Source organism: Nycticebus coucang, chromosome 16 (assembly GCF_027406575.1).
Source record: "Nycticebus coucang isolate mNycCou1 chromosome 16, mNycCou1.pri, whole genome shotgun sequence".
Lineage (NCBI taxonomy): Eukaryota > Metazoa > Chordata > Mammalia > Primates > Lorisidae > Nycticebus > Nycticebus coucang.
Genome location: NC_069795.1, coordinates 94,978,563 through 94,987,325, shown reverse-complemented (window position 1 = coordinate 94,987,325; position 8,763 = coordinate 94,978,563). Strand labels below are relative to the sequence as shown.

At 40.0% G+C, this 8,763-nt stretch overlaps 1 pseudogene; it reads left to right on the top strand.

Annotated features, from left to right (window-relative positions):
- Positions 1 to 209: 209 nt before the first annotated feature.
- The window catches only part of LOC128567500 (F-actin-capping protein subunit alpha-1-like), a 79,073-nt pseudogene continuing 70,519 nt past the window's right edge, over positions 210 to 8,763 (top strand).

Genomic DNA, 8,763 nt, shown 5'->3' with positions numbered 1-8,763 from the left:
CTCCTAAATGGGCTTTGGAAGCCACAACACATTGGGATCTTAACAAATAAAGTAAATAAAGTGAAAATCTCCCCTGTCTGACAGATAGGTGGAGATTACATTCCTTTGGCCTAAGGGACAACAATGTAGAAAGAGGAAAGAAAAGGAAGGAAAAAACAAAAAACAAAGAAAGGGAGCCCTGCAGCCAGGCTGGGCCAGTGAAAACCAAGATGGCCGGCTTTGAGGATCGGGTGTCAGATGAGCAGAAGGTACCATAGCTGCAAATTCATTGCTCATGCACGCCCAGAGGAATTTAATGAAGTATTCAGTGATGTTTGTCTACTACTTAATAATGACAGTCTCCACAGGGAAGGGACAGCACATAGCCCATTATAATATGGGCCAGTTCACACCTGTGAAGATGGAAGGATATGAAGATAGATCTTAATCACAGAACACGGTGGCCTGGGTAAAAGCAGATTTTTAGATCCTAGACACAAAATTTTCTTTAAGTTTCTCCATAAGAAGTAGATGGAGGTCTGAAGTCTTAGAGAGAATCCTGTGATAGTGCCTTAAGCGCCTATGTGAAAGATCATTACTCTAATGGCTTCTGTACTATTTATGCTAAAACTACAGATGGGCAACAGACTATTACTGCATGTATTGAAAGCCACCAGTTTCAGCCTAAAACTTATGGAATGGTCATTGGAGATCAGAGTGGAAGTTCACCATCACACCACCTACAGCCCAGGTGGGTGGAGTGCTTAAGATTCAGCTTCACTATTATGAAGATGACAATGTTCGCATGGTTAGTCATAAAGATGTGCAGGATTCAATAACTGTTTTGAGTGAAGTTCAAACTGCCAGGGAGTTTATTAAAATCATAGAGAATACAGAAAATGAGTATGAGACAGCAATTAGTGAAAACTATCCAACAATGTCAGATACCACATTCAAGGCTTTACGCCGGCAGCTTCCAGTTACCAGCATCAAAAATTGGTTGGAACAAGATATTCTGTGGCTCTAGGAGCAGGGTACCAGCCCTATATAGCGGAGGTGGCAGGTTCAAACCCAGCCCTGGCCAAAAACTGCAAAAAAACAAAACAAACAAAAAAAACGTATTCAATGTGTGGTCATATGATAAATAAGTGCTTTATAAATGAGAATGATATTTTGCCAGGGCTTTCAAAGTTATCAGGTTTGCTAGCCTTGTTGGAATACCATTGAACTTGTAGCATTGTCTTGATTCTTTTGGGTTCTCTGCTTTGTAATTTTCTGTTATCACTATATCTACTTGTTAATTTTTTTGTTGTCATTAATTTTGCTACATTTAATGTTACTGAAAGAGGTCTATCCTGGAGTCATTTTACTATTTAGAAAATTTTCATAGCCACGAAGCCCTGTTACTGATTTGGACAAGGTAATAATGTTCAGTACTTTTCTACCCCTTGTCCTTTAAAGAACTTCTGATATTTCAGGGTGGCGCCTGTGGCTCTTTCGGTAGGGTGCCAGCCTCATATACGGAGGGTGGTTGGTTCAAACCCGGCCCCGGCCAAACTGCAACCAAAACATAGCCGGGCATCATGGTGGGCACCTATAGTTCTAGCTACTCAGGAAGCTGAGGCAAGAGAATTGCCTAAGCCCAAGAGCTGGAGGTTGCTGTGAGCTGTAACTTGACAGCACTCTACCGAGGGTGACAAAGTAAGACTCTGTCTCTAAAATAAAAAGGAACTTCTGGTACTTCAGTGGTTTTTACTTACCCACCAACAGCTAAAGAGGCTGTGCTATATAAGCTGTAGTTAAATGTAAGACATGTTCACCCTTCTGCTTCCAGCTGCTCTGATTACCATTTATTAGCATCTCGTAACAGTAGTTTTCCAAAGTTTGGATTAGGACTTTTCAGGTCCTTTTTGGGGGCAAAGGAAGTTTTCTGGAAATTCCATTACAGCCAGCTTCTCTGGGGAACTTGTTTTTAAATCCAAAGACATGAAACACACTCCTTGCTCATGAACATATTGATTTTTTCCCGTCCCTCACTGTCTTCTTCTCATCTAGTATCATTGTAGTTACAGACATCTGCAATTTTTTTTCTTTTTTTTAATTTTATTTTTTATTTTATCATAGCTGTGAACATTAATGCAATCATGGGGTACAATGTGCTGGTTTTATACAATTTGAAATATTTTCATTGAACTGGTTAACATAGCCTTCATGGCATTTTCTTAGTTATTGTGTTCAGACATTTATATTCTGCATTTAGTAAGTTTCACCTGTACCCTTCTAAGATGCACCATCATCTGCATTTTTAGAAAAGTTTTACCCCTTTTTTTAATAAAAAATTTTAAAACTACTGACATACTGTGGATGTAGTAGAATATAAAACTTGAAAAATGCAGAGCTTGGGGCAGCGCCTGTGGCTCAGTGGGTAGGGCGCCAGCCCCATATACTGAGAGTTGTGGGTTCAAACCCAGCTCCGGCCAAACTGCAACATCAACAACAAAAAAAATAACCCAGCATTGTGGTGGATGCCTGTGGTCCCAGCTACTCAGGAAGCTGAGGCAAGAGAATCGCCTATGCCCAGGAATTGGAGGTTGCTGTGAGCTGTGGCGCCATGGCACTTTACCAAGGGCAACATAGTGAGACTCTGTCTCTAAAACAAAACAAAAAAAAAGATTCATTTATTAAAAAAAAAAAAAGAAAAGAAAAATGCAGAGCTTGAAGGAATAAGTATCTTGTGCTTTAATACTTTGTGGCAGGATTGTGCTATAAGCAAATGAATCAAACAGCTATATGAATCACAAACAGAAACTAAAAATGAACTGACGTGAAAAGGACAACTTCCAGGCAGTATCTTTCTATTGTAACCTGTTATTTAAGGGAATACTAGTGAGTTCTTCTAAATAGGATATAAAACTTGTTCTGAACTACTCTTCCTCAGTCCTGCCTGCTAAGAACTCAAATGTAGCTGTGATATAACAACACTTCCCAGGTATATTGGCAGGTCTGTGTGTGATCTCAGAATACATAGACGCACAGATATGTCAGGATCTGACAGCTGGTAATGGTGGATTCATTTACATTGTTTGCAATTCAATGACCAGGCCTTAAGGGAAGGTCAGTTTCTTTTCTTTTTTTTTTTTTATTGTTGGGGATTCATCGAGGGTACAATAAGCCAGTTACACTGATTACAATTGTTAGGTAAAGTCCCTCTTGCAATCATGTCTTGCCCCCATAAAGTGTGACACACGCTAAGGCCCCACCCACCCCCCTCCCTCCATCCCTCTTTCTGCTTCCCCCCCCATAACCTTAATTGTCATTAATTGTTCTCATATCAAGATTGAGTACATAGGATTCATGCTTCTCCATTCTTGTGATGCTTTACTAAGAATAATGTCTTCCGCTTCCATCCAGGTTAATACGAAGGATGTAAAGTCTCCATTTTTTTTAATGGCTGAATAGTATTCCATGGTATACATACACCACAGCTTGTTAATCCATTCCTGGGTTGGTGGGCATTTAGGCTGTTTCCACATTTTGGCGATTGTAAATTGAGCTGCAATAAACAGTCTAGTACAAGTGTCCTTATGATAAAAGGATTTTTTTCCTTCTGGGTAGATGCCCAGTAATGGGATTGCAGGATCGAATGGGAAGTCTAGCTTGAGTGCTTTGAGGTTTCTCCATACTTGGGAAGGTCAGTTTCTTAAAAAAAACCAAGTAGTGTCTTCTTACCTATCTCCAAATACATGTCAATAAAGAAGGGCATTTCTGCTTAAATTTTGTTTTTGCTCAGTAATACAGTCAAGCAAGTTTGTTTCCAAGTGACCCATTGATTGTGTAAGCATTTTTATTTATTTCAAATAAAATATATTTGTATTAAAAAAAAAAAGAAAGAAAAAAATGGAAGGAGCTAATCAGACCCCCAACACCACTGTCTCTTGGACGTACTCCGACCCCTTTGGAGTGTCCTGTTGCCTGCTTGTGTCTGAGAGTGGGCTCCCAAACTTTATGCTTATGCTTCACTATTTTGGTGTTTGGTTTCAATTCTTTGTCACCAGACACAAGGGCTGAGGAAGATCACTCACAAGTAACAATTTCATTAACCACACATTTGTATTGAATTATGCTTTTAAAGTATTTTTGTATATGAAAGTTTCACATTATTGAATCAGGAAATACATTACATTAATAGAAGTTAAACCTGCTATCACAGTTTATAAACATCATTAGAAGCTTAATTGCAAATCACATTAGTCTTAAAAAGCATGTGGCAGTTTAAGGCTTGAAATCTATAGGAATGTAACTCTGAGAATTTTTTTTTTTTTTTTTTTTTTTTTTTTGTGGTTTTTGTCCGGGGCTGGGTTTGAACCCGCCACCTCTGGCATATGGGACCAGCACCCTACTCCTTGAGCCACAGGTGCTGCCCGTAACTCTGAGAATTTAAAAAAAGAGATCCAAAATGAATATCACATGGGGAAGAGATCATTGCTGAATGAAAGAACCTCACTGAGAGAAAGAAATTGATCTTAGAGGGAGGTTGCTGATATCTAGTCAACCTAGGTATCAGAATGATACGATACTTGCAGGAAATCTTACTTCCATGACTTATAAAAGTATTTATTAGTTATTTTTCTCTAGTCAGGCTTTAAAATCACCCTGCATAATGTTTACAATGAATAGTCTGAGAGACTGACACTTATTTTTTAAGTGATGTTCCTGGAAAAACCCTAAGTCCATGCTGCAATCCATGAGGCAGCTGGAGGTGGTGGGTTTAAACCCAAACCCAGCCAAAAACTGCCAAAAATGGTATCATCCAAATAAATGTAATCAAGTAAGCTTCAGAAGGGCTATGTACCACATTCTTCTTTTAGAGATTCATAATCCACATTATCACATAAAAAGCTCTGAGAATTTTTTCAGTAAATGAAACTCTATCTTTGTTTTATCTATTTTGTTATAATTGACAACAGAATACCACCCATTCTTTAACTCAAATATTGCCCAACAGATACTTGTCCAGCAGACACTGTAATTTTCAACTGAGGAACTCTTCATGTTTGCCATTAGCCACTTACAGACTTTTATTTAGCTGCTATTCAATAATTTTCCATTTTGAAATCAAAATTATAAGACTTAAATCTGGAACTGGCCTTGGGTAAAATAAAAATGACTTATATAGCATAATGGCATTTGATGAGAAATCCTTGCAGAAAATATTCTTGTTGATGAGAAAAAAATAAGTCTTTGAAAATTCCAGAGCTGTGCTGTTTACTGCTCTTTGTAGCAAGATAAAAAGGAGAAGGATAATGAATATTAATATTCCAGGGACCATAAAAGCACAATGAATGAAGAAATTGTTGGAAACTAGAGGATTGTGAGAAATATCTTATGTAATTTAAAAACTTTCTTGTTTTCTGTTATGATCACAGTTTTTCTTTTCTTCATATTCAAAGCAAGAAGAACAAGAAGCTCTTTGGGATGTTCAACTGTTTTAACTACAAAGTTTAAAAAATTCCTTATGAAGAAACACTTAATCTTGAGGCTTGCAATAACCACAAATCCTACACAATGTATTGCTGTAGGAATCTTATTTGTTTACTTAAGTTGTAGGTGAACTCCCCAGACTTGTGTTAATTTTAATACAATCCTATAAATGAACTCTTCTTCAAAAGCCTAGTGTAATTATATATATGTGTGTGTATGAGTATTATATATATGTGTGTGTATGTGTAGTGTGGATTCTTCTGTTACAGAGAAGTAGTTGACTATAGTTCACTTCCTCCCCACAGACCTAACGGAAAGAGTGCCTCTCACAGAGTCTGACCCAAATGGTAGGTTGATAGCAAGAAATCTGGCTCTCCTGAGGAAAAAGGACAGTGCAGAAGCCCCCAGGCCCCCGTCTCACCTTCATCCTGTCTGGAGTGAGTGCTCACCCCTGGGGAGGAGGGAGCACCCCTCCAGTCTCCCAGTCAGATCTCAGTGTGCCACTGCAGAAGGACGTGGAAGACTCTGCAGCCCAGAGGCCTGGCAGCTGTACCGTGAGTCCTGAAGGTGACAGCAGCCTTGAGACCAATTATCATGTAATTAGCTTAACTCTACATTTTAGTCCATACTTACAGTCCACAATGGGCTTCCTGAGAGGCCCCTAGGAGGTCCGTATGCACAGGAAGACTCTGCTTCTAATGTGACCTCTGCCCTCTGGTGTAGGCATGATCCAGATAGTATAACACAGAACTGCAGCTGTAAACCAGGCCCCTTTTTGTCAGGACAATGGAGGCCCTTTACTATCTATCATGAATGTACCTTTTTTTTTTTTTGAGACAAAGTCTCACTATGTCACCCTTGGTAGAGTCCCATGACGTTGCAGCTCACAGCAACCTCAAACTCTTGGGCATAAGCGATTCTCTTGCCTCAGCCTCCCAAGTAGCTGGGACTACAGGTGCCCACCACAAATCCTGGAGAGGAGGTCTAAAGGCTCAGGCTCGTCTGGAACCTGCGAGGTCGGGCAGTCCAACCACCTCAACCTCCCAGAGTGCTAGGATTACAGGTATGAGTGACCATGCCTGGCCCCAACTGAATTGCTTTAAAAGAGGCCTCTTCCCTTAACTCAGCACTGTCTGTCACCATTTTGGGGGCCAGCCCACGTGTTTGCAGATGCTCTTCCTAAATCTCTGCTATTAACTCTGCTTGGCCTGGTTCTTATGGCACCTTTCTGCCTTTTGACAGATAACTCCTATGTTTGTGGGTGTCTTAGAACAGGCATAGGAGAAGAAAAATATTTTTCCTCCATACTTCATAGTTAGAAAGGGCCCCTCCAACAAGAGACAGACTATCAAAAGAAAAAACCCCACAAATTCATTAATATTTATACTTCACAGATACATGGACGATACCAAGAAGAATGAGTAAATCTCAAAAAGATGGCTTCAAATTCAAGATTAAATATTGTTCTCCACCAAAAAAAAAAAAAAAAAAAAACAACAAGCAAGCCCAGGAAATAGGGGAGTGCCCAGGAAAAGCTCTGTAAACAAGGGCAGGATTTTCTGTGCAGATTTGTGTTCACGTCCTCTCCACTGAGAAGGGTGCGTAGGGTCTGGAGACACCCTTACAAATGGTGATTTTCTTATTCTCCTTAGTGAAGTATCACAAGAATGGGAAAGTAAGTATCCAATATTTGCAATACTAATATGAAACCAGTAGATGAACAACTTCACACCCACATGCCCACTGGAGAGAAAAACACAATTAAATAAAAGTGGCAGGGAGGAGGGAGGAGAGAGGGAGCAGAGGCTAGGAGAGAGGGGCATTGGTGCATTCACACCTGATGGGCACCAAGTAAGGGTATATGGCACACCTCTTGGGTGACGGGCTCAACTGCAACTTTGATTCTACCTGACAAAAGTGAACAATGTAACCTAATCATTTGTATCCTCATATTAATCTCAAATTTTAAAAAATGTGCATTTCTCTTATAAAAGATAACTTATCTGTTTTCAGAGCTTCTCCTATATCTGTAGTTTCTCAAAACAATCAGCTCAAAATTTCAAAATTATTCTCATGCCAAAGAGGCATATTTGGGGAAGGTATATTCTGGTCAACTACAGTCAGACTTTGGGGTGGGGTATTCTGATCTCCAATGTAGGCATTAGGATGGTTCTGTTGTTTGGAAGAGATTGTAATGTGTTTCATTCCTCATTTTTTAAAAAAAATTTTTTATTTTTAATTTCAGCTTGCTTGTTCATTCTTCTTCGTTTGAAGTACTCTTTTTTTTTTTTTTTTTTTGTTCATTTTCTTCTTCCTTTGGCGATGCTCTGTCCTGCTGTTTTTGATGTTAGTAGAGATGGGGTCTTACTCTGGCTCACTGCTGGTCATACTGGTCTCAAACCTCTGAGCTCAGGCAATCCACCCGCCTCTGCCTCCCACAGTGCTGGGACTATAAGCATGAGCCACCACGCCCGGCCCCTCATTTTCTTTTACTTATCTTGGTGTTTCAGGAAGATGAGGACCCATATGGAGGTAAGGCTTTATTTCAGCCGGCAGAGCCATGGTGGACTAACATGGCTCACCACTGGCTCTGTCTTTTCCCTTTTATCTCCAGCTGAGGCCTCCTTGGTCCCTTCTCATTGTTTAGTTTGAATTGTGCTAGAGAAGGAGGGCATGGGTTTTCATGTAAGTGGAAGGAAGCTTAGTTTCCACGTCCCAGGAAGTTATGTTTCTACAAATTCCAAAGAGCTGAGTCTGGCAGGAGTAACCTTGGGTTCCTGTGAGAAGACTTTTGGTTTTTTAGACCTTATTTTTTCTGGGTATCCTCTCTCATTGGCAACTCTGCTTCATAAAGTATATCAATATCTTCTTCCATAGCATAACAATTTCTGCAGATTTTGATGAATTTAGGAAAACTGTCTTTCTACTTGAATGTGAATTTAAGCTATATTATTTCTCAAAATTACTTAGTCCTTGTGGGTTGTGTGTGTATGTCTGTGAATTTGAAGTGATTTTTCTCGCAAAAATTACACCAGGAAGAACAAATAGTATGGGGGAAGGGACTAATAAGGGAGCAGATGGGCTGGATTGCACTGTGCAGTGGTGGGAAAAGGGAGCCAATCCCATGTTCCAAACATCTAGAATTCTCTGTCATACCCAGGATTGCAAAGTCCACCTGGCCTGTTTTCCTGTCCTCCACCTCCCACTCAGACACACGGCCACACCCCGTGGACTTGTTAAGGGGGGATTTATTACAAACCTGCTTGTCACTGGAAACACTTGAGGAGGTTTTAAGCATACCCA